This window comes from Neolamprologus multifasciatus, chromosome 13 (genome assembly GCF_963576455.1).
Source record: "Neolamprologus multifasciatus chromosome 13, fNeoMul1.2, whole genome shotgun sequence".
NCBI lineage: Eukaryota > Metazoa > Chordata > Actinopteri > Cichliformes > Cichlidae > Neolamprologus > Neolamprologus multifasciatus.
In genome coordinates, this window is record NC_140451.1 from 31,029,568 (window position 1) to 31,057,044 (window position 27,477).

General features: G+C 39.4%; 1 long non-coding RNA gene across 1 annotated transcript; it reads left to right on the forward strand.

Moving 5' to 3' along the window:
- The first annotated feature begins 4,807 nt into the window (after window positions 1-4,807).
- LOC146505793 (uncharacterized) lies at window positions 4,808-27,248 on the forward strand. The gene is made up of 2 exons (XR_014877698.1): window positions 4,808-4,993; window positions 27,044-27,248. It is a non-coding gene; the product is annotated as an uncharacterized LOC146505793 (long non-coding RNA).
- Window positions 27,249-27,477: the final 229 nt, after the last annotated feature.

Sequence of the window (27,477 nt, forward strand, 5' to 3'; positions counted from 1 at the left end):
CATCACAAGCACTAAGAGAATAAGAAAACAAACACACCAAAGTAACTTGAAACGCAGATTCATCATAAAACCCAACAAAGCACCAGAGAAACATAAAGAACAATCCATCATTCAAAAATAAACCAAAACATAACTCAAAATACTGGGTCAAACTGACCCAGAACCGTGACAAAAACCGTGAAAAAAATTTCCCATTCGAAAAGGAAACAGCCTAATAAGTCTGACCTCTGTTTAGCTCATCTTATATATATTTGGTTTGATCATGCAATCAAAAATATACATATATACTATAAATAAATATGCCTGTAATACAGTTTCATCTAACTTTTAAAAATGATTAATATGTAGCCAGGTGGAAGTTCGGTATTATAGGACATGGCACTGGATGGCGCTGTTTCTTTTGGGGTACCCCTGAGAGCGCAAGGGATCATGGGGATCTACAGAGACATTCACGGGAGTGCTAGCTTGCATTGGTTTTATGTGGGTGTGCAATGCCTTTTTTCGCTGCGTGATCTGTTTTGAATGCAAAGTGTGCAACAGTTAAGGCACCAGGAGTTGCTGCAACCAACTTCGCCGTTCATCTTAGAGGGATCTATATTCCGTTTTCTGCTGAATTAATGCACTGTATGTATTTGAGTTCACACTTGTATTATACTATCTCTGTGGGTAAGAGGGGAATGTACCTTGTTAACTGTTTGATCTTGGCTCTGTATCTTAGCAGGAGAAGCCACTACAGTTATTTTTGCACTGCTAAGTTTGTTTTATTTATGTATGGGTTTATATCAGACACAAAATGACGCTAGACGTCCTTGAGTTCCAGATGCTGATAAAGTTGGGGAAATAACCTGCAGTAGCAGTGGGTTACCAGTGCACAAAGCTGTTACTGGTTAAGAACTGTCTGTAACAATTTTATTTCTTTATTTTTACAACCTTTTTTAGTTTCTTCTGAGCACTTACTTTATCATTCAGATTAAAAGAACCCCAAAGATAATCTGTGTTCTGGGCTGGTTAATTTAGCCAGGCTACAAATATTTGAACGTTTTGTTTTTTTCAAACCTTCCATTTTATTCCACAAATTCACACCAAAGATTATGCTACACAGATGTGCTGACTTTATTTATGTATTTATTTATGTCTTTCCTCTCTCCCTTCAGCTCATATCATTTAAAAATTATTTTCTGGTAACAAAAAATATTTTAAAAATATAAAAATATTTAAATATACCTGCTCGTCCTATTATATGACCAGCTTTAAATGTATCAGAAGCATAGATTGTTACAGCTTAAACATTATGAATTCATGTGCTCCAGATATCCAATCTTATTAAAAATCCTTATTGCTCTTTCTTGTAATTTGCATAGTGACTGTAAAGTGTTTTTGTATGTCTGTTACTTGAATATCCACTCAGCAAATAAGTAAGTAACAGAAAATTTAAGTCTGAACTTTGACTGAGTCACTTTAAAACCTCCGTTCTGTTTATTTGTTTATTTTTGCTTATTTTTGCTTTCTTTAGCCTATCAGAGATGGACTTGTTAGTGTTTCGTCATGGTCATTGTCCTGTAGCATTGGTCAAGTTTACTTACGCTTCAGGGCACAAACTGATGGTTAGGAAGTGCTGTGTTAGTTTTTTGCTAGATGTAATGTGACGCAAACCATGCAATCTAAGAGCTGCATCTTAGACTCCACAGGACTCAGTTAGCATGTTAAGTGCTGAAGTTCATGATAGTACAATTAGAGAAAGAGTGAACAGTGGCTTATGTTTGCAAAGTTGCATCTGAACAGAACATGGGACTTCTGGAACAATGTTCTTTAGAAAGATCAAACAGAAGTGGTCAAGTTCAGCGATAGTGGGCAGCCAGATGTGTCAAACCAGCATATAAACACAAACGGCTCATACTAGCTGTCAAGCATGACCATGGAAAGGTGATTATTTGGGCTTCTTTTTTTTACTGCCACATATCAACCCTTGCAGTCACAGAGCCAAAAATGAACTACTCTGTATACCAAAGTGTTCTAATATGACGCCATCTGTCTAGCAGCTAAAGCTTGGTGGAAACTGGATTATTTAACAGGAGAATCCTCCCAGCACCAAATCTACAACAGACTGACTGACCAGACCTCAACCAGACTGAAAGGTTGTAGTGAGACCTCGAGACAGCTGTGTATAAATAAATGTCTGCAAATCTCAATAAACAGGACTGCAGAGAGTCCTGTGAAAACTTTCTTTTTTACACGAGTGTATGAGCCTTGTCCAAGGTGTACCCAACTCTCGCCAAATGACAGCTGGGAAAAGCTCCAGTTCCCCCATTCTGGCTAGGAATTGCTTCCCACGAAGCAATGTGTCACATGCAAAAAGTGAAACAGCAGCCCGTTCCAAATCTGGCCCTGGCACCATCTCTCATTTCACTCCATTTGCACATTCGTGTGGCGGGACTACTGCATTAAGTGTTGTTTCAAAGGAACCAACCAGGCATCAACACAGCGACACAGTGATGCGCAATGACTGAATCACTTTCTGTGTCAGTAGCGGACATTTCAGGTTGCCAAGGTAGCCCTTTAATATATAACACCCCACTTGCCCCTGCGGGCGGTTTATCCTTCAAGCTCGGGTCCTCTACCAGAGGCCTGGGAGCTTGAGGGTCCTGCGCAGTATTTTAGCTGTTCTGTTGAGATCTCCGATGTTATTCCCGGGATCTGCTGGAGCCACTCGCCTAGCTTGGGAGTCACCGCACCTAGTACTCCGATTACTATATGTATATATATATATATATTGTTCTAGTTAGCAATTAGCCTGTAGCCTATCGTTCAGCATATGGTCGGGGAACTGGCAGGTAAAAATCAGAAAGACTCTTCCCTACCACGACTCATGAGTCCTGCAAAAGTTTCAATAAACACCTGCTTCAAGCACTTCAGGCCTTAATAGACTCAGAGGCAGAACAAAGTTTGTTGTGTTCTTCCTGGCCTTCTCTACGTTCCCTCCACGGTCCTTGAAAGTTATAATATAATTGATCTCATTAATAAAAATTAACAAATTTAACAAAAACTATTTCCAATCGCATGAAAGAACAGTGTCAGACCTGAATACTCCTTAAGTATTATGTTTAAATGGATCAGGTTTACATTTTTACAGTTCCAGCAATGATGTCTTTGATTGTAGTTTGTGTTAATTACTACAATCTACATTCACAGGACTAATCAAAGGTCCGTAGTTCATGACTGGGAGGAGATACAAATTCCTTGGAGGGTTATGTCTGGTGAAAAAAACATATATGACCAAATCATGTAGAAGCATTGCTGTGCAAAAAAAGACTTATTCAAAAGATACTATTAATTATAACTAGAAGGTGCCTCAGGGTAAGACATTGGGTTTGTTCAGCAGGTTCAGTCATTAAAAACAACAAACTGCAGACATGCTAACTGTAACTGAAGTATTATATTAGTAACAGTAATGGACTGGTTTTATTCAGCAGTTTTCTCCTCTAGCAGACACAATGAACCAGCCACATGACCTCGTCATTGTCTCAGTAAGAGGGTCCTGGGTTTGAAAGCACTGGCCAACTGGTTTTGTGTCAAGTTTGCATGTTCTCGCTGTGCAAAGTTATGTGCAAAGTTATGTAAATTAGATCAACTGATGATTCTAAATTGGCCATAGTTGTGCATTTCAGGTGAATGGTTGTCTGTCTTTGTGTTAGCCCTACATTATTACTAGTCATCTTTTCAGGCTGTACACTACTCCTTTGACAGATGCAGTAGGTTCCAGTAAATGGTAAATGGACTGGTTCTTATATAGCGCTTTTCTACTCTGTCCGAGCACTCAAAGCGCTTTATACAGCTAATTCATTCACCCAATCACACAAGCACTTCTAAGCTTAAGTATTTAACATTCATACACATTCACGCTCCGATGGATGCATCGGAGAGCAACATGGGGTTAGTATCTTGCCCAAGGATATTTGGCATGCAGACTGGAGCAGCCTGGGATTGAACCACCGACCTTCTGGTTAGTGGCTGATCCCCTCTGCCACCTGAGCTACAGCCACCCCAAGTCCGCCATCATGACCTTGATGTGGATTAACCCTTCAAAGCCTGTCAGAGCGGGCACGCTCTGTTTTGCATAACTATTTTTAAATCCCGGTAGCTCTGCAACCACGTAAGCTAGCGCAATAATTTTTTTGCATATGAAACCAGACGAGTTGTACTTACATCTTATGCCATCAGCTTGTCCTCGGTCACAGTTTCCTTCCACATATAGCTTTGCAAAAACTGCATAAAAAGCACTTGCAGCAACAAAAACATAATATTCCAGAAACACGCTTTGCTGATCCAATCAGCTGTTCATAGACGTTGGAATAGACGTCAGCGCGAACTTTTGCATGCCCGGCATGACCTGCCCGAAACCGGAAGTGACATCATTTTCGCGGAAATGTAGTTGTTTTTTACCTTCAGGTCCTCATGAGCCTATACTGGTGTTTTTAAAAGTTATGTTTGACTTTATGACTTTCTGTGTCGTTTCTGGGATGCTTAGGACTCATATTGCACTGCTGGAAATAGTTTATTTTGATGCACATGGTGCTTTTTTGCAAATTTGCATTATAATATTTATTTTAGTTTTTCCTGCAGTATATAAAAAATGGTGTATTTCAAAAATAAAACTATGAAGACACTCAAAATAAATTTCCTGTGGTGGGAAAGTATTTTGTGCAACTTTTTTGTATTTACAGTTTTGAGGGATAAGCCTCTTAAATTTCTCTAACTAGAAATATATGTTAAAAAAACAAAAAGGATTTTCAATTTTTTTGTAGTTTATTGCACTTTCTTGCAATTTATGTAATCACTATGCACTTAATTCATACATATTATTAAAATTTGGGCTATAATGGTTGTATTGATGTATATCAACTTGAAATGCTCCCAAAAATGGCTCCACAGCATGTAAAAATATAATATAAGCTCTGGCGGACTTGGTTCTATGGTAGGTCTTAAAGGGTTAATGGTTAGAAGAATGGATGGCAGCAAAAACCAGGAACCAGGCATGTTGTTTTTGCTACGAAATATATTTTGTAAATTCTGTTAAATCACTCAATGAAACCCGCTGTTGGTTTACTGAAGACAGTCCTACTAGAAATGAATGGATTAATTTGATATCCATTATATCTGTTATGGAAAGAATAACTTTTAGACTGAAGTCGCAGGCGGACTCGTTTGAGGAATACTGGTCGAAATGGTTGAACTATATACAAGAGGGAAGGCCTGATTTTCTATAATCTCGTATTTTGTGCCCACTGTTGTTCTGTTACTAAATTGTACTGTTGTATCCCTTGTATAAAAAAGAAAACCAATAACACATAAATGAAAAAAAAAATCATTCAATGAACTCTTCTTTTAGAAGGGACAGCACAGTTTAGAACCACGTTGTTGATATCTGTTATTTCTATTATAGGATTTATTTAGCTTGCCATGAAAAACAAATCCCCGGCCATGTTGAAAATAGTTATGGTACACTCATGTGATCTTAATGAAGATGAGCTACACTGAACTGATTAAATTAGAAGCAGTGAATTGAGTTGAAGGCAGCTTACTAGGAAAGAGTCGAGGCATTTGACGATGTTTATGGGGTTCAAGAAAATCTAATCGTGTTTGAGTTGATGTGTCAATAATTCCCGAACCCTTAGAGTAATTGACATCCAACTAATCTTTTGGTATAATATGACAAAAGGGCCTCTGTAACCCTCTCAGCCTTTTCCACAGTAAATCCATTCCACTTATGCTGGCTGCCTGAATGGTGCAAATGTCAGTATTTGTTTATCTGGGTGGACTATTGTGACAAGCGAGAAGATAGAATAAAGACATAAGAAGAAAGGGTGAAGTGGAATACTGTTTTCTATTTCGTGTCAGTTGACTGCCTCTCCGTGTTGATTTATAATGTGCTCAATCAAATGTTATTTAGTTTGGTGGGGGTGTTAAGAAACTGCAGAGAATGATTATCACTGTGAGTAGCTTCTTAAACTAATTGTTTATTCATTTACAGACGGTGAATAATGGGAGAGAAAAACACCAGAAGACAGATGAGCATCTCTCCTGCGCACACACAATCTCACACAAAGATTGGAAACCAAAGCCAACAAAAGCACAGCAGATGCAGTAAACAGCCACAGACAAAGAGGAGGCTGCAGTCAAACAAACATTTTATTATCGAAGATATCATGCCAGTCCATTTTTGTGTGTTCCTCAAGCTCAGGTCCTCTAACAGAGGCTTGGGGTTTATTATATAATGAATTCTTCATTAATTACTGTCTTCCAATTGTGCACGCACACATGTACGAGCCGGTTTAACGGTTTCATGAACACGATTAAGAAATCTTTTCTATTTTTTTTTTAATAATACAAGCTAAGGATGTCGTATGCTGCAAATAAATTGAGCAGTGGCTCAAAGATTTGAATTCTTTGACCTCAGCTTACAAGGTCAACATTCATTACATTTGTGTCTTCACGGTTTATCTGCACAAAGTGTGACTTGTCTAGTTCAGTCACTCGTGGGAGAGTAAGGCAGTTGAAGCAGAATCTTATCGCTCGAGCATTTAGCGGCAGAATTTAACAGCAATTAAAGCTGCAAAGCCAAAACGTCTGCCACTAAAGCTGAAGTGCCAGACATTGTGCTAAATCTACAAAGTTTTTAATTCTGCGTAATTTACATCAGCCTTTACTGACTTTTAGTCTTTGTTTCTGCCTTTATTCCAGTAATGCTGCGTGTCTTGAGAATATGCTATTAGCTCTTAATCAGTGGAAGACACTGGCATCACTGGTAAGGATGTCTGTGTCTTTCAGCTGCTGAAGAGCAATATCAAGTCCCATGGGATACTAACATGCTGGTGTTTCTTTAACCTGCACAGAAGATATGATCCACACATCAAATACAACTGTATCACTGTCGCGGGGTCCTCTCCTAAACGTCTCCCGAACAAATGCAGGCGTAGTTGGAAGCATTCAGTGTGGATAATTTATAATTTATTCTGCCGGCCTCCCAGGTGCACAAAAGATCATTTACAAAAGATATAGGAAAGTAACTTAAGTCAACACAAAACAAACATCTATATACAAAACACAGTCTGCATGTTACCCTCTCTGTAACATCTCACTGAAAAGAAACCAGGTAGGCCCTGGCAGCCTTCTTTTATACCCCATGGCCCCTCCCACTAGGCATAATAGTCATCTCTTTATTATTTCTTTTACCAAACACTCTTTCCCCCTCAGCTTATTTCCAGCTGTATTCCTACAATACATATATGTATATACAGATATTTATGGCCAATTCCAGGCAGCCTACAGTGTTTCACAATAACAAACAAAAGAATAATGCAGTTCACGTGACCTTTCCAGCGCGCGCGAACCCACTATTTGAACCCCGGAACACCATACCATCGGCTTGCATAACCCCCGTATAATCGGCGATCACAGCGAGTCTACTCGACCGGCGTTATTAAAGGTAAGTGGGAAAATATGTTGGCCACCCTCTGCGCCGCTCAAAATATACCTCTCACCCCTTTTTATTTATCTGCCCGGTCGACGGAAAGACGCGCAGCCACGGTAATTGTATAAACTAATGGTGGTGGTGCGTGTATGCGCCCGGATCAGCTGTCTGCGGCCCGGGATGGTGTAACTCCGTCACAATCACACAGACTACCACTGATGATGTATCAGTTGGTGTAAATAGGTACTAAATAGAGGTGTTTTGCTAAAAAACCCAATAAAAAGAAGCAGTAAGACCTCTTTTCAGCCTTTACTCTGAAGAAAATGGTGAAGAAAGTGCTGAATGCCTTCTAAACCTTAAAGCCGTCTCAATTTCCAAAACAATCATCTCTTATTCGTAAGACATCGCTAATGTCTTATTTTCTCTAAATTCTCAACTGAATACCTCAGAGAAGTTAAACCCGTGTTTTTTTTTCTTTTCTGAAAAGTACTTTTTGTAAATGGTCTGTATTTGTATAGCGCTTTTACTAGTCCCCCCTAGGGACCCCAAAGCGCTTTACACACCCAGTCATCCACACACTGGTGGAGACAAGCTACAGTTGTAGCTACAGCTGCCCTGGGGCAGACTGACAGAAGCGAGGCTGCCATACTGCGCCATCGGCCCTTCTGGCCAACACCAGTAGGCGGTAGGTAGAGGTCTTGCCAAAGGAGACAACGACCGAGACTGTCCGAGCCGGGGCTCGAACCGGCAACCTTCCGATTACAAGACGAACTCCCAACTCTTGAGCCACGATCGCCCCTGTATTTTATGTTTGTCTAAAGTCATTAAAGACTTTGCCCTTCTGACATCCTTTGTAACTCAGTTTGTAAAACAGTGACAGGGCGAGGGATGCCCATAACACAGTAATGCCACTCGGTCACTCAATCATGAGATATTTTGGTTTTGTTACTACTGGATGGCTGTCATGACCTCTGTTCAATATGGAAAGTTGCTTTTTTTTATCAATAACTTATGACTTACTACTTAGAAGCTCGGCCTGTTCTACAAAGTCCTGCTTTATTATCTATTTGACTCTAATAGACTGTTATTTACAATCATCCTATTATAGTTAGTAAAACTTGAAACTAGGACCTAGCAACTGAGCCCACGAACCCATCAGGAAAATATTAAGGTCAGAGAGCAGGTGGCATGTACGGCCATTTCCCATAGCGCTTATCTTAAGATCTTAGATCTTATTTTTGCAGCCAGAGGAATAACTCTCTCTCTCTCTCTCTCTCTGCCATTTGAAACAGTGAAGTTTTAAGGTACTTAAGCATTTGCTTCACTTTTTAGACAAATTATATCAGTCATTTAATGCTACACAAGCCATAATTTGTTAGGTCATATAGTATATTCTGTTTTAGACATAGCTGGTAGAATGAGATTCCTTTTTTTATGTCCCAAGTAGAAACAAAACAAAACAGAGCAAAACACACTACATTAGAGAACACACACACAGTTCTTATGTTTGTTTTGTTAATTATGTTGTTTATTAGTGGTATTACTGGCAGGAATATTTGTATTATAGTCCCTGGATGCCTATTAAACAGTCTTGATGAGCTGAGAGTAGAGTAACATAGTAACCACACAGTTCAAAGCCCCTTATCTAGTAGGATTCGTTAACAAGCAGTCAACCAGCAGTGAGGTATAAGAAGCAAACAAGGCTAAACCCATAAAAAGGATGGAACAGTGTGAATGAAGGTACAAAGACAATCTGGCCAATCAAAAACATGATTGATATCTACGCAGCATACTAGATAAGTAATGAGGGAATGAACAGCAGGTGAGGTGGTTGTCGGATGGAAGGAACACAGTTAACTGCAGGGCACGTGGGAGTGGCTACATCTGAAACCACAGGAAACAGAAAAGTAACAAGAAGATGAATTAATGAATGGAACAAAAGCTTTGGGTGTCAATACTGAGGAAAAGTTCAGTTTAACAATATATTTAGTATCAGCTACTACTAGCTCTACTCTTTTAAATCTCAGATGTATATCTCCATCAAAATTATTTATGTGCAAGTGTTATATTCAAAGTATTTCCCAATCAGTCATTGGTGCATAATTACACATTAAATACTGTCATTGTAGTAAGTGATTTTTGTAAACAGCAACTGGACAAGAACAAATGGCAAATCTCTCAACAGTCATTAAAAAGTCTTTAGTTTCAGAGTTTTCAAAAGCCTCTGTCCAACAATATGTTTTAATCTCACAAGCAGATCATTTTCATCTTCCAAGTAATTAAGTCAAAGCGTTTTTTTAAAGCCTTGCATAATTTCTGCCGTCTGAAATGCAAGGATCATAAAGACGATTTACAGTCGAAATAAACAGCTGGAGAAACAATTTGCAAATAATTAGGTTTATGATATGCAAATATTATAAAAACAAAATCTCAGATTGAAAGAAGTAAATATGGGCAAAGGGTCACCAATCTGTAAAAAGATGCAAATTATAGAACAATTTTAGACTAATGTTGCTACACATAAAATTGCAAAGACTTTGATGACATTATGTACTGTAGATCAGTATTGGATGGCCATGATTTTCAGACTTGGATGGCATTGCATTCAAAAACAAGCATGATTATGTCATAGAATCACTGCATGGGCTCAGGAACACCTCCAGAAATCACTGTCTCTGAACAAAGTGTGCCATTCCCAAATCCAGGTTAAAATTGCAAAGTAAAATTGCAAGGAAGCCTACGCAAACACGATCCGGAAAGGCTGCCATCTTCTCCGAGCCAAAACTCATTTGAGGCAAAGTGGAAAACTGTTCTGTGGTCAGGCAAATCAAAATTATGAATGTAAATTAGTTCATCCTAAGGACTAAAGAGAAAAAAACATTCAGCTCTTTCATCAGGAAAAGCACCATCGACGCTGAAAGGTTTACATATGCTTCCATCCAGATGATATCATTTTCAGGGAAAACCTTATTCGGCATATTTCTGCAAGATATATATTTCAGAAAAGATTTGACATATCATGAAACAAAAAATATGACAAAAATTACCGAGGACTGTTGAGCAGCTAGAATCCTAAATCAAACAGAAATGAGACATTTATGTTTGTGGACCTAAGGGTGGATGTTACTCAGTGGTAAACAGAGATGGGCAGTAACGCGTTACTTCGAATGCGTTACTGTAATCTGATTACTTTTTCAAGTAACGAGTAAAGTAGGGGATTACTATTGCAAAAACTGTAATTAGATTACCGTTACTTTCCCGTAGGAACGCTACGTTACTGCGTTACTAAAACCGTGATTTTTTGCGAGAATGTCTCCTGACAGTGACGTAAGCGAGTGTGACGTTCGTGGCAACAGCTGTGTGCAGATCAACAATGGATCATATATGAGTGCGGGAGAGAGTATGAGTGTGCAGCGTTTAAAGCGTGGAAGTACTGACCTTACTTTGAGTTTGATTCCATAAAAAGTGACAAAAACATTAGTGTCCGTTGTGCGTGGGAAGAAAACTTCTTTTTACAGCGAAAAAAACCCCTAAACTTCCAAGCAAGCACCGAGTAGCTACGACGTAATGGGAAACTCACAGAGAAACTCGCGGATTCTTCCACTGACCGCCGCGGCACACCTGCACCAGGGTAAACTTCCACCTACCCATTCCTGGTTTACAGGTGAAAATAGAGCAAAAGGACCGCTAGTCTTTGACTTTATTTATTTTCTGCTGTGTTTTACTTGCATCTATTTGAAACACTGAGTGTAAACACACAAGAAAAATTATTTTATGTGCTGAAATGTGCAGAAAATAGGTTTAAATAATAAACAAATTTCTTCCAGTCAGAGAATGTTGCATATAATTACATTTTTACTTGATGCATAAAGTTAAAAGATTAAAACTAATAAAACAAGTTAAAAAAAAAGAGACTTTTCCATTTGATTACATTTTGTATGATGGATTATGCAGAAAAAGTAGAATTGGGCTGAAAGATCTATCACTTTATCACCTATTCAGGTTGTAAATCGTTTTTTTGTAAAAAGTAACTAAGTAACTAAGTAATTAATTACTTTTGAAAATAAGTAATCAGTAAAGTAACGGGATTACTTTTTTGGGGAAGTAATCAGTAATTAGTTACTGATTACTTTTTTCAAGTAACTTGACCAACACTGCTGGTAAATATATCAAACTTTTCAAACAACTTTATTGACACGTGTTGCTGCCATCATAATCAATATATAAAAAACATGGGTCTATGAGATTTACACATTCTTGGATTCTCTAGAATTGTATTTTACTGTATGTGATTAAAATATTAAATATAGATTTGATTACATGTTTAAAACCCACCAGGTCTGTACACATGTTCTCCGGGTTTATATGAAGTTTTTAATTGTTTGGGTTATAATCCATCCAAAGTTTATTTGGCCAAGTTTTCAAATGAGGCATGATTATTGCTGCCCTTTTCAAAATAAAAACTCTCTCATCACTCCTTTGATGAATGAAGACGTTCACTTTTTCAGCTGAGAATGTATGACAGTGAAGTAATAATTTTATCTGCCATTTGCTAGAGCTGAATGACTGTCTACTGTTAATTATTATTATAGAGACACATAAGGTGTTGTCATAGTGCTAAACACTTTAACTCAAGTTGGTTGTGTTTCTCTGTTAATTGTATTAATCAAAAATTACATATGTAAAGTCAGTATTGTAGGTTTTAGATCAGATTGAAAGAAGTAAATATGGGCAAAGGATCACCAATCTGTAATCCACCTTAAAATTATCAAAATTGCTGCTTTATGATACATTTGTGTGATACATATGTGCTCTGGAAGAGTCCTTGTACCATTTTCTCCCACACACAGGCTCATAATGATTAACATCTGTTTAAGGTGGCTGTTAGTCATCTTAAAAACCGACTCAACAACCCTTTAAGACCTACCATAGAACCAAATGCACCAGAGCTTATATTATATTTTTACATGCTGTAGTGCCATTTTTGGGAGCATTTCAAGTTGCTATACATCAATACAACCATTATAGCCCAAATTTTAATAATATGTCTTCATTAAGTGCATAGTAATTACATAAATTGCAAAAAAGTGCAATAAACTACAAGAAATTGAAAATTGTTTTTGCTTTTTTAACATATATTTCTAGTTAGAGAAATTTAAGAGGCTTATCTCTCAAAACTGTAAATACAAAAAAGTTGCACAAAGTAGTTTCCCACCACAGGAAATTTATTTTGAGTGTCTTCATAGTTTTATTTTTGAAATACACCATTTTTTATATACTGCAGGAAAAACGAAAATAAATATTATAATGCAAATTTGCAAAAAAGCAGCATATGCATCAAAATAAACTATTTCCAGCAGTGCAATATGAGTCCTAAGCATCCCAGAAATGACACAGAAAGTCATAAAGTCAAACATAACTTTTAAAAACACCAGTATAGGCTCATGAGGCCCTGGTGGTAAAAAACGACATTTCTGCGAAAATGACGTCACTTCCGGTTTCGGGCAGGTCATGGCGGACATGCGATAGTTTGCTCTGACATCTAGTCCAACAGAGGAAGTGTTATGAACAGCTGATCGGATCGGTAAAGCGTGTTTCTGGAATATTGTGTTTTTGTTGCAGCAAGTGCTTTTTATGCAGTTTTTGCAAAGCTATATGTGGAAGGAAACCGTGACCGAGGACAAGCTGATGGTATAAGATGTAAGTACAACTCCTCCGGTTTCATATGCAAAAACAATTATTGCGCTAGCTTACATGGTTGCAGTGCTACCGGGATTTAAAAATAGTTACGCAAAACAGAGCGTGCCCTCTCTGACCGGCTTTAAAGGGTTAAAACAACATATCAAGTTAATCAAAGTCACAATTACAACAACTACGCAACATAGTAGGAGCTCTGCCCTGCATCGGTTTCTATAAATGTTTACAATTTGACAATTTACTATTATTTACAGTAACTGGCTTTCTAAGAGATCACCTTTAAGTAACAGTTTATGTAAGTAACAGCTGTACGAAGACTTTCCACAAGAACATCTACGCAATAAACGTAAGAACTCATATAGTCGCTTGATTAGTCCATACTTTTTCATTAAAGTTCAGTGGTTTGCACAATCTAATTTCAGTTAAGGAATATTGCTCGCTTATAGAGCTGGAAGCTGCAACTTTGATAGTACCCACTAAAGCAGCATGTGGTTCTTATATATCTCCTGTTAACAGCCTCTGCACCAGGTTCCCATTAAACACAGGCTGATCCCAGGATTCCTCACTCTGCTCTGCGTATTAAGATTATTGCACTGTGAGATCACCAAGAGACAACTTAAATCTTCTGATAGCTTGTTTTGTTGCTGTCTCGGAGACTCCATTATCTCTGAATTAGTCTCTCAGTACCCTAAAATCTTGAAACTTTAAGGAGCTGCAAACCTTTGGGAGTATTTATTTATTTTAGATTCTCAACCATCCATTTATAAAATTCAGGGTCACCAGGGGCAAGAGCCAGGGTAAAACTCGGGCAGTTTGCCAAGCTGTTGCAAAGCAAACAAATATGTTAAATTCATTAGAATTACAGATTAACCAATTAACTCCACGCACATCCTGGGAGAACATGCAAACTCCACACCCCAGAATGAATTTGAACCCAGGACCTTCTTGATGTGAAGTGCCTGTGCTAACCAGGTCAGGTCAGAGTATCAGTTGTTGAGGTCATATTACAAAAACAGCAGATTTTTGATGCTGTGTTGCCATTAGAACTGCCGGTATCACTGTGGCTGAGCCCTATGAATTATCTTTTATTCAGAAAAAAAAATATGCTAGAAACATTCCTCATAGATTTTGGTGAATATTAATATTATAGCATCATGCAGTTGCTGCAGATTTGTGAGCTGCACATCCATGATATGAATCTCCCATTTCAAGACATCTCAAAAGCACTCTAGTGACTGTGGAGGCCATTTGAGTGAATTCATTGTCTTGTTCAAGATCCCACTTATGTTACCTTGCTGGAAACAGTCATCCAAAGAGGGCTACAATACACAGGTAAGCTCAGTTGATACCAAGAAGGCCAAAGTCTGTTAAGAAAATATTCCACCACCACCGCCTTTGAGTACCAACCCTGGTGTTGGGGTTGTTACTTAAAAAACCATTACTTGCTACTTGTTACTTTTTCTTAAAAGTAATACAGTATGTGACTTAGTTGTTTGCTGGAGAGAGTCAATTGTTACATTACTCGTTAACCCTTTAAGACCTACCATAGAACCAAGTCCGCCAGAGCTTATATTATTTTTTTACATGCTGTGGAGCCATTTTTGGGAGCATTTCAAGTTGCTATACATCAATACAACTGTTACAGCCTAAATTTTAATAATATGTCTGCATTAAGTGCATAGTAATTACATAAATTGCAAAAAAGTGCAATAAACTACAAAAAAATTGAAAATCGTTTTTGTTTTTTTAACATATATTTCTAGTTAGAGAAATTTAAGAGGCCTATCCCTCAAAACTGTAAATACAAAAAAGTTGCACAAAATAGTTTCCCACCACAGGAAATTTATTTTGAGTGTCTTCATAGTTTTATTTTTGAAATACACCAATTTTTATACACTGCAGGGAAAACGAAAATAAATATTATACTGCAAATTTGCAAAAAAGCAGCATATGCATCAAAATAAACTATTTCCAGCAGTGCAATATGAGTCCTAAGCATCCCAGAAACGACACAGAAAGTCATAAAGTCAAACATAACTTTTAAAAACACCAGTATAGGCTCATGAGGACCTGAAGGTAAAAAACAACTACATTTCCGCGAAAATGATGTCACTTCCGGTTTCGGGCAGGTCATGGCGGACATGCAAAAGTTCGCGCTGACGTCTATTCCAACGTCTATGAACAGCTGATTGGATCAGCAAAGCGTGTTTCTGGAATATTATGTTTTTGTTGCTGCAAGTGCTTTTTATGCAGTTTTTGCAAAGCTATATGTGGAAGGAAACTGTGACCGAGGACAAGCTGATGGCATAAGATGTAAGTACAACTCCTCCGGTTTCATATGCAAAGAAAATTATTGCGCTAGCTCACGTGGTTGCAGAGCTACCGGGATTTAAAAATAGTTACGCAAAACAGAGCGTGCTGCTCCGACCGGCTTTAAAGGGTTAAATTACTTTTGTATTTTTTTCTAAAATGACCTGAAATGCATTTTCACATGAACCTTGGGCTACAATTTTACACACCAAACAAATCTGTATCATAATGGAGACATTCATAATATCTTCTCACACATATTTCTTTTAGCTTTTATGTGTTTATTTTTTTTTAACACAAAGTCGACAATACAAAGTGAAGATCAAGTACAGCCCAAAGAATCTAACACAAATTAGCTTATTCATCAAATAGTGATTTTAGGGTGTGTGGGAGCAAATGAAAAAATAATATGACCACTTTTACCTAAAAGTGCCGAGGAGATCATCTTGACCCAGAAATTAATTTACATTAACTACTATGGAACACCAGGTTGCCTAGCAACATAATCATTTACACACATTTTAACATGAAGGCTGAAATAACACTGGACTGGACTGTAGAGGACTAATCTGAACAAACAGAGTGAAATCCAGAGCAGAGCAGTCAGAAGGGTCACAGGCACGGAAAGGAGAATTGAGGATGTGGAATGCATATGAGATGATCCACAAGCATAAACAAAGCTTTACAAATGTGTACAATGATTTGTGTGTAACTTTTCAGGACTCAGATGTGTGTGCTTCAATCCACACACAAATACGAAGCAATTCCACCACACGTAAAATTATTTTCAAATACGTACATCCAAAACTGAATAAATACTGATCATTTACAAACAATTTATTAACTTCAGCTCACCAAATCCAATCATTTTTTACTTTCAAAAACCTTTCTGTGCACACAAAAGTCTAAAACTACACGTAACATCTCTCTGTTCACTCACAAAACCTTAAATACTTGTGGATGAATCGCTTGATATCCACAGATCACATTGCATGCCCACGTAGGCTTTTGAGGCAAATTTAACTGACCCATCCAACTACCAGCCAATAACCTGCTTCAGCACAACATAGAAATTCCTGTCAAGCATCATATTGGCAAAATGAACAGGCAATGCACGAGTGGTGCACAGAACGGAATTGACAGGGACACCCGAAGGGCTAAGCACCAGCTATTGGTAGACAGAGCAGTCCCAACCTGTTCACCACCTGGACTGACTATAAGAAAGCCTATAACTCAGTGCCTCACAGTGCCCGCCTTGAATGCCTAGAATGATACAAGATCAATGGGAACCTAAAAGCCTTCATCAGAAATTCAGTGGGGATATGGCGAACAACACTAGAGGCCAACATCAAGTCAATTGCACAAGTTGCCATCGAGTGCAGGATTTACCAAGAGAAGCTCTGTCCCCACTGCTGTTCTGCATGAACCTGAACCCCTTTATCAACTATGGAATGGAGCAAACACCAGCCACCTCCTCTTCATGGATATCATCAAGCTGAACAAGACATCGACACTCTGAGACTGCACACAAAGCAGAAGGAAGGAGGCCCAGGTACTAGTAAGTGTCAGAACCACTGTCCAGGATGAGACAGTGACCATCTGTGAGTACATCAAGAAGATGGCTGATAGTATGCTTAGTGAATACTTCAGGTGGCATAAACCTGAGAAAGAGGAGAAGCAAAGACATAAGAATGATGGGAGGATGGTATGGGTATGTACCACTGGCAGATAGAAGAAGTGGTGACATCCAGAAATCTACCAGTGGCTGGACAAAAGTGGACTGAAAGACAAGCACAGAGGAACTAATTGTTGCAGGAAAGGACTCAGGGACAAGCTCTAAGCAAAACATCCATAGAGGCTGGGGTCTAGAGGGGTCTACCACACCAGGTGCAAGCTGTGCAAAGATGCCCCTGAGACAATCCAGCACATACCATCAGGATGCAAGATGCTCGCAGGCAGGGAATACATGAACACCATAACCAGGTGCCCGGCATAATATACAGGAACATCTGTGCTGAGTATGGCATTGAAGGACCGCGCCATCCAGCCGAGTTCTTCTCGGCTCACCGCATGGACAGGACACGGGACTCGGGGAAGTCAAGGGGAGGTGGCGTGTGTAATGGTGCACAACAATTGGTGCAACACCGCGAGCGTTGTTCCTCTCACACGCTCCTGCACACCAAATCTGGAACTACTGTCCATCATGTGTCGTCCTGTTTATCTACCTTGGGAGTTTACATCGGTCATTATAAGTGCCGTTTATATTCCACCACAAGCGGACGCGGTCACTGCCTTATGCGAGCTACATGAGGCACTCACACAGCACCAGACACAACACTGGGACGCCGCGCTTAGTGTGACGGGGGACTTTAATAGTGCCAACCTCAAACGCACAGCACCAAACTTTCATCAACATATCACCTGCCCTACCAGGGGTGAAAGGACACTGGACCACTGCTACACTACGGTCAAGGACGGCTACAAGGCACAATCTCGCCCTCCGTTTGGCAAATCCGATCACGCCGCCATCTTCCTCATGCCAAAATACAGGAAGCAGGAAGTTCCGGTTCAGAGGAAGGTCGCGCGCTGGACGGAGCAATCAGTGGCCGCGTTACAGGACGCACTCGATGACCCAGACTGGGACATGTTCATAAACAGCTCAGATGATGACGTCCATGTGTTTACGGAAGCGGTTGTGGGATTCATCGGGAAACTAGCGGATGATACCATGGAGATAAAGAATATCACAACGTTTCCCAACCAGAAGCCGATAAAACCATCCGCGGCACTCTGAGATCCCGCACCGCTGCCTACAACACGGGGCTCGCGACGGGGGACTTGGACCCGTACAAAGCCATATAAGTCATATAACGTGCGGAAGGTGGTGAAAGAGGCGAAGCAGCGCTACGGGAGGAAACTAGAGTCACAACTCCAACAGAGTGACTCTAGGAGCCTGTGGCGGGGATTAAGGTCAATAACAGATTATAAAGCACCAACAACCGGTATGACGAACACGGACGTGACTCTGGCAGACGAGCTGAACACTTTCTATGCTCGCTTCGAGGCTGCAGCTAAAGACACTAACGATGCTAACGCTAGCGGCGCTAACGCTAGCGGCGCTAACGCTAGCAGCCCTAACGCTAACGGTGCTAACGGCTGCAGACAGGAAGATACTGCCAATACCGGAAACGTGCTCATCATCTCCAAGCATGACATGAGGAGAGCCTTCAAGAGAGTGAACACCAGGAAAGCAGCAGGACCAGACGGCATCTCAGGTCGTATCCTCAGAGTCTGCGCATACCAGCTAGCTCCTGTGTTCACTGAGATATTCGACATCTCTTTATCTCAGTCGGTGATCCCCACATGCTCCATCATTGTTCCTGTTCCTAAGAAACCCCACCCTCCTTCTCTCAATGACTATCGCCCTGTAGTTGTGCTTTGAACGCCTGGTCAGAGACTTCATCATTTCTTCACTACCAGACCAGGGTGAATGCAACAGTGATCCCTGTTGTAATTGTAGCACTCGGGGCAATTTAATGTTTAAATTTAACATTGTTGGCTGCAGTGCAGTCATGCCTACTGGGCTGCATTGTGCAAAAATATAAAAGGCATTGTAGGGCATTTAAAAAAACATCTTTTCCACCCTTTTCTTTTGTTTCTTAGTTTTCTAGCTGTGAACCTAATGTGAGGCTCGATTTTCGTGATTTAGATCAATTTGGATATTTTATCGGATAAATGAACGATCCTCCCAAGATGGATACATCTTAAGACACGCAGTCAGAATACTCAAAGTCCTTCAACAAGTCGTTTTCTCACTGAGTCCTTCAGCTCATTATCCATATTTGTCACTTGGTCGCACACACTCCAAGGCAAGTCTGCTCTTTGTCAGCTTTTTGACACGTTCTTCACCAGTGGGAATGCTGGTACTCTTCATTTCCATGGTGACGCTGAACAAAACAACAAGTTTGCTGTCTTTCTGTCTCTATGATCAAGAGAGGCTGAAAGAACTGATATCATGTTTGCAACAGACACACATGTGGGTTTCTGTGCATGACTTTCTTGCTCCTTTCCACTCATACGTGAACACAGAGGTTCAAAATACACAAAGTCACAGTAAAACAACACACAGACACCACTAATAGCCAGCATGTACACACTTCCCTTGTTAGCTGGAGCTGCTTAATGATTTTTAAACAGAGGAGGAACACCAAAGTGAATAAGGAGCCAAGCAGAAGACCCCGACACATTTTCTCTCATTGAGCTGTGGGAACATATTGTACATGTAGCAGGGTCGAGTGTAAGAAAAAGAATAAACACGTAACTGTATATTTTTAAATGATTAGCACATATTAAACTGGCAGGGAGGGATGTGTCCATGACGATCCTTAAATGAACAATGCTGTTTTAGTTATGACAAAACAATTTCCGAATAAACATGAAATGATAATGATTTACTTTGAGTTAAGCCTCACACAGAGATGTGCACTTCCCCGTGGGTTGGTTCTTATCTGTGACTCACAAAGGCTCGTTGTCTAAGCCGAAAACATCTAAATAATTTACAGAAAGTTATTCTGTAAATATAACCAAACCAATATAGCTGCTGTTTACTTATTTACTGTAAGCAATTACTAAAGAGTTAATTGACAGACTAGGTAATATATTATGACCAAATGCATTCACGCTCTGAGCTACTGTGTTTTGTTCTTCTCAGTGTAAACTGCTGTATCAATCCTCTCTAAAGGAGAGAAAGAAATACAGTCTCTACCTAGTATGCAAACAGTAATTAGCCTGTATCACATTTTTGTATCACATATTTATTTCTTATCTTGGTCAGTTTCAGAGGAACAGACAGATTACAACCTTATCTATACACAGTCTATGTCATTAAAGGCTTGTCTTATACTTCCGTACTGCTTCAGCATAAAACCAGTGTCACAACAAATCAAATGAAGCATCATCTCATAGTATAGCATATACAGTCTCCCTGCATGTGCAGACACGTTTATGAGTCATTTACTGCATATTTTGTGAAATTATATACAAATATATGCATATTTATTCTAACGTTATAACATTTTAGGGTTTTTTTTCTGAAGGTGCTTCTCCAAAATACATGCAAATTTGAATTTCCTTTAAACAAATTATCCAGAATGTTCACTGTTAATTGTTTGTAATTAAATGTGTTATAACGTGGCCAGATTGCTCATATTAACCCTTAGATGCACACGTGGGGTCAAAAATTCATTAAGTGATAAATAAGACTGTGTTGTCTTGATGTCATCTGTCTTATAAAATATTGTGTTGCTACTGCATTTATATATAATACTGCATTTTTACACAGTAACATACATGATTTATAGTCCGCGGGTGCGCATTCGCTGTCAAAATAAAAGTATTCCTGGAAATTCAGAGAATACACGCTTCTTTTGCGGTGGAAGCACACCAAAGTAATTGCTTACGGAGCTTGCTTCTTCAACATCTTTAAGAGTTCTGAACAAATGTCTGCCCTCCTCCAGAACATCTAATGTACGCAAACGCGCATTCCAACTTTTTATCTGGTATGCGTCTTTTATTTTGACAGCGAATGCACACCTGCGGACCATTTATGTACACCCCTTTTTATAGTTTCCTGTGCATTTCAAACATTGTCCTTGAGGCCAGCTAGGATCCCTGTGGACCTTGCCCTACAAATGATCCAGGACGGATGGGATGAAGAGCCCATCGCAGGCACTGACTCAGAATCTGACATCTCAGATATAGAGAAGCCAGACTATTGTCCCCCCCACTGAACAAGGCCAGTCTACCTTGGAAGAGTGTAGGTACTGGTAGGTTGTGCATCCAAGGGTTAAAATAGAAACATGAAATATTTTATAAGACAGATAACATCAAGACAACACAGTCTTATTTATCACTTAATAATTTTCAATCCAATCCAGCCTAAGCATGATTGAAATTATAGTAAGACTATGCTTTTCACGTTTGCATGTTTCTTTGTCTTTTCCCTAATGTATTCCGGGAAATGTTCCAGCCCACAACGTAGCCCACTGACCTTTGCTCAACTGCAATGTCCAACCTCTGGCCTAAGCTCACAAATATTAATTGGCAGCACCTGCATGCTTGATATGGATTCATGAGGGAATTCCTGGATGTGGTCAGTCTCGTTTCGGAAATTGTCATACTGCCAGAAAACCATGACTCAAGATTCAGACTCGGAGAGACCGGCCAGCAGTTTGCAAAAGACTTTATTTAACAAACCGTGGAATCAAGGAACCAGGACAAACTCACACCCAGGGATTCTTCAGGGAAAGAAAGAAACATGTTAACAGGGATTCTGAGGCAAATGAGACACTTTCAGAAAACTTAGACTGTCTTATGTTTTCCATGGGGGTTTCCAAGTCTTTCTATATGATTTTCCCAGGAAGGTAAGTGGTTACGTAAGGAGTGGGCAGGCATATGTTTTTATAGGCAGAAACTCTTACAAGCGCAGATACTCAGAGGAATGGGCAGGCTTGAGACAGATGACGAGGAACCGAACTAGAGGTGAGCAGCTGAGGTGGAGAGAGAAGATAATTACTTGCTGAGAATTGAACCCCACAACTAACGAACCTGATTACCACTGCAGGGGTGATGATGATCTGGCAGAGACATGTTGCCTGCGCTGCCCTAAAGTACAGCCAAGGAAATGCAGGCCAGGTATGGACAAAGAGTACCAGAGGCAGAGCTTTGCCCAAGAGTGGAACCACTTTAGTCAACTTGAGGAGGAAAAAACGAACTAAAAATCCTGTCTGTGACAGAATGTATCTAGAATAGAATAGAATAGAATAGAATAGACTAGAATAATCCTTTAATTGTCCCACAAGGGGAAATTTGGTTGTAACAGCAGCTAAGAAGACACATATACAAACACACAGGACACAGAACAGAAACATACACAATTTTTCTTACATATTTACATTTTTACATATGGACAATGGTTACTATGAACAGAGTACTGTACAGTTATTAAATTAAATCTTGCTACTCACTTTTAAAATCCTGAATAACATTGCGCCCAGCTACCTCCTTGTCGTGCATTAAGATGATCAGGTCAATTACTCCTGGCCCAACCTAAGTTTAGACTGAAGACCAGAGGCGACCCTTTGCTTCAGCTGCACCCAACCTTTGGAACAGCCTCCCAGCTTCTATTCGAGCCTTGGACTCTATTCAATCCTTTAAATCAAGATTAAAAGCATATCTATTTGACTTGGCTTTCCCGACCAGTTAATACCCTTTTAAATCTTTTAATTTTTAAACTTTTAAATCTCTTATTAGATTTTATTAAATTTATTATTTTTACTGCTGTTTTTGTCTTCTTAGCAAATTTTGTATTTATCTAACTCTCCTGGTCTGTTGGTGCCTCTATCCTGTCTGTGCTTGTGCTCGATTTGTACCCTGTTATTGATTTATGTTGACTCTCCATATTACTGTGAAGCACTTTGGTGTGCCTTCGGGTATTTAAATGTGCTATATAAATAAAATTGTATTGTATTGTAAATAAAAATAACTACAAATGAGGCAAACCAGGTTGTAGTGCGAATCGGTTAATTAACTTATTGCAGTTACAGCGCAGATGTAAACATCTATGTTTGTTGGGAGCAGTTCTGATTAAGATAAGATAAGACTTTATTGATCCCACAACGGGGAAATTTTTGCGTCACCTCAGCTCAGGTACAGATATCAGAAGGAAATACAAAAATACAAATAAGAACAATCAATGAAAAAAGTAAGATAATACACTATATACTAGGGATGCACCGATACCGATATCGGTATTTTTCTAAAGTACTCGTACTCGTTAAAAGTCCCCCGATACCGGGGACCGATACCACGGTCTGAGACCTGTCTATGTTTGAGCGCCATGTAAGGGGTTAATCACAGGCCCCGAGTGCCCGCCCCCAGGCCCCGGCTGCAGCTCAGAGCTGGGAGAAGGCGAGCCGAGACAAGTCAGCCGTGTGGAACTATTTCAAAGTGAACAAAGACGCGAAAACAAAGGCGGACTGCAAATTGTGCTCAGCGAAATTGTCCAGAGGAGGCTCTAAAGGTAGCGCATTTAACACAAGTAATTTAATCAAGCACCTAAAATCCCAACAAGACAATGAGTACAAAGAGTTTACCCACGCTTATTTACCCACGCTTATTAGCACAGAGGAGCATAGCTGATGCTTTAGCAGTGGGACGGAAAATAGTTGAGCATTTTAAACAATCCGCCTTAGCCTACTCCCGCCTCGAGGACATTCAGGGACAGCTCAACCAGCCAATAAAGAGACTGCAGCAGGACGTACAGACGCGCTGGAACAGCACGTATTACATGCTCCAGTCCCTCATTGAGCAAAAGCGAGTGCTGGGCGTGTCCGAGCACGAACTCCCTGACTATCTCACCGCTCACCAATGGGCTCTTATGGAGACGACTGTTGCCATCCTCGCCCCCTTTGAGGAACTAACTAAAAAAGTGAGCAGCTACGACGCACTAGCCTCTGATGTCATCCCAGCTGTGACTGTGCTAGTGAGACTTCTAAACAGAGAAACAGACGAGGACCACGGTGTCAGTTGCACTGACTGCCACAGTTCTATGTCGGTGGATGTTGTTAGTTTATTCAAATATTGTGCACTAAATGGCAAAGATGTTTATTAATGCCCCTTGTGTTGTCCAAAGCGGCAGAGTTTACAATAAACTGAAAAAAATACTTGAGTTGTACTGTCACTGTTTAAATTATTATTTATTCTGTAATATGTTGCATACAACATGCTTTTCATTTTAAATAAATGTTCTTAATTCCAAACTAGTCCCTTGTTTGTTTGTTTTTTGTTAAATTATAGGACTAAAGCTGTTACCTGCAAATTTAAATCATGTTTTTATTAAGTACTCGGTATCGGCGAGTACTGAAATGCAAGTAGTCGTACTCGTACTTGTTTCCAAAAAAGTGGTATCGGTGCATCCCTACTATACACAATGGTAGCATATGGATTTGGTTGGAAATATGGAGGACATAAACAATATAGCTTGATATAGCTATTGTACCACTACTATTCCTATTTATAGACATGTACACACACACATGTACACACTAAATATGCATATGTATACATATACATATATATATATACCTGCACATGTCCATACACATGGAAGGTCCATTATGCATGAAGTGGTGACCGTGGATGTTCACAGTGTCCTGTGACTTATGACATCGTGATTGTACAGTCTGACAGCTGCAGGGAGGAAGGACCTGCAGAAACGCTCCTTCGTGCATCGAGGATGCAGCAGTCTGTCACTGAAGCAGCTCTGCAGTTCAGCAACATTTATGTGCATGGGGTGGGAGACTCTGTCCATCAGAGATGTTATTTTGACCAGAGTCCTTCTGTCTCCCACCACCTGCACTGGGTGCATCCCAGAACAGAGCTGGCCTTCCTGATGAGTAATAACTGTTATTTTCCATCTTATGCTATAATCTTTTTGAAATTTGATGTTGTTGCCTTGTGTGAAATATTTGATGGCCTAAGTTTAAGAAAGTACTACAATCAAGAATTATTATTTCTATTGAAATGTTAGGTGATGGCTGCGATCTAAGTGTTGTATTTGTGACATTCTTACTTTGAATTTAGCTGTATTATCAACTTTTAGGATTAATATTAATTGTGCTTCAATCGCAGATGCTGGAAGCCTTGAAAGGTTAATCTATGAGTGAACACCAAAAAAGCAAAAAGGGAAAAAAACAAACAAACATGTAGAGTTTTCAGTCTCTGTATGTTTTTGAGGACGCCTGATTCCAAATCATTATATCAACTTGTATTCTCCTTCTTTCAGCTTTTGTATCACAATCCTGGACTGGGGTTACTATCTGTGACATCCTGTTAAAAAGCCGTGATCCAAAGAAATGTTACCAGCTGATGGCGCAGCTGCTCTGAGAGGAGCAGACACACTCCGATGTGGGAAGATCAATCCTAATCTGACAGTCATTCACTGCATGAATCACCATGATGCTGTCAAACATGCTACAGAGGCAACAACTCATTTTTTTCTTCACATATTTCACTCCACTTATTGACTCTCTGGACTAGTTATTTATTCGTTTTTTTTTTTTTTTCATCTATAATGGACCAAGGGTTATCTCCAGATATATGGAGAGGAGGAGTTACATGCCAATGATGGAAGCCCGTACCCAAAGAGAACAAGAGAAGCTCAGACGTCCATCCTCAAAATATCTTGATTTGCAGACTGACTGTAGCTCAAATATTTATTTTTATTTATTTGGCTGACAGCATGCTGCATCTTTACATTTCCAAATGATTTCATGTAAGTTATTGAAGTTTGCACGACTGACCATATGATGCTATGTGCGAAAGAGGGATTTATTTCTGACGGTACGTTTGTATTGTTTGGTCTGACTGCTTACTCTGTGTCTTTAAGAGGGAAACATGACACTAAGAAAAAATAAAAAAATAAATTGCTTTATTTTAAATAAAGAGGTGAAAATATTTTTGCAAATGCAATAATTATCAATCCTAATCTGACAACCTTTTTTTTCTAACAACATTCTCAATTATCAAGCTAATGCTAATACAAGGTAATTTTTTTCATAGCTGTTGGATTGTGAAATTTCAAAAAGTGAAGATTAAGGATTTAAATGTTCTTGCATATTTGGAGTGGGGTTAGACAACAGATCTAAGTTAAGTAGAGCACCTTTGCATGTGGTGGAATGAAAAACTATGTCATGGATATGCAGCAACAGCATGTCTGAGTAATCTTTCCATCATCTTGTTACTCTTAACGACGCAAATTACCATCAAGAATTGAGGCAGCCCTGGAGGCAATAGGAGGTCCAGCCTGGTAAGTAGTACCAGGGTGTACTTTATGAAGTGGCCAGTGAGTCTAGAGCCTAATTTGATCTCAAGAGAGAAAGATCAATAGCAATAACATGCACTCCATTTATATTTTCTCTAGATTTAAGAAGTACATTCTGCTGAAATCACACTCTGAAGTGAAAAATGCTTGGATTTTACTATAAAAATTGCCAGACAACAGAAGGCATTATTTATTTTATTTTTATTTTTTGCCTGTCCTGTTTGGCTATTTTGCCATCAGAATTATTGTCTAAAGGCGACAAAAGATGCCCAACGGATTTACTTTACCAAATTGACCATCCCAGCCAGAAGGCATTATTTCTTGTTAAATCATTAGGGGTTAGACAGCTGTAATTCTTCACAGATTTAAAGTCTTTGAGATAGGGTGGCCAGCGACATACCGTTTAGTCAAAAACAATTTCATTTGTATACAAACCAAACACCAATTTACAAACATTATTTTGGAGACACGTGCTTTTATGTCTGTACATTATGGATGATCTGATATCGTCATGTTGGTGTTGTTCCCAGATCATCATGAAAATGTTGTTCCAGGTTCAACATTGCAAGTGACCAATCACATTATTGTGACGTTATTCTTTTGCGCGCCAACCCATTCATGCATTTATGAAATCCCAATGTTGCAAGGACAATATCAATTCTGCTTAGCGTTTATTAAAGGGTTAGGGTCAGGGTTAGGGTCCGTTGATTGGCGGACAAAGGCGGTTTCTCGCAGCTTAAGTACAGTTTTTTGTTTTACGCCGGTTTTTCCCGAAGTTGCAAAAGTATGACATCACAACATTCTGATTGGTCACTTGCAATGTTGATCCTGGAACAACCTTTAGTATGATGATCTGGGAACAACACCAACACGAGGATATCAGATCGTGCGTACATTATAAGCGTGTTCCTCCATCTCTGCATTCCAGTAATGCATGCATGCCACAGTTCAATACCAGGCAGGTATTTTTGATTTCATTTGAATAATAAAGATTCAGTAGGTTCTGTTTAAATAAATCAATACATAACAGCCAGATTTTTGTACAGTATGAAAATCAATTACCAGAGTTAAAGAAACGATTTTGAACATGTTACCTTGAATTTAAACTGGGTCAGCGACA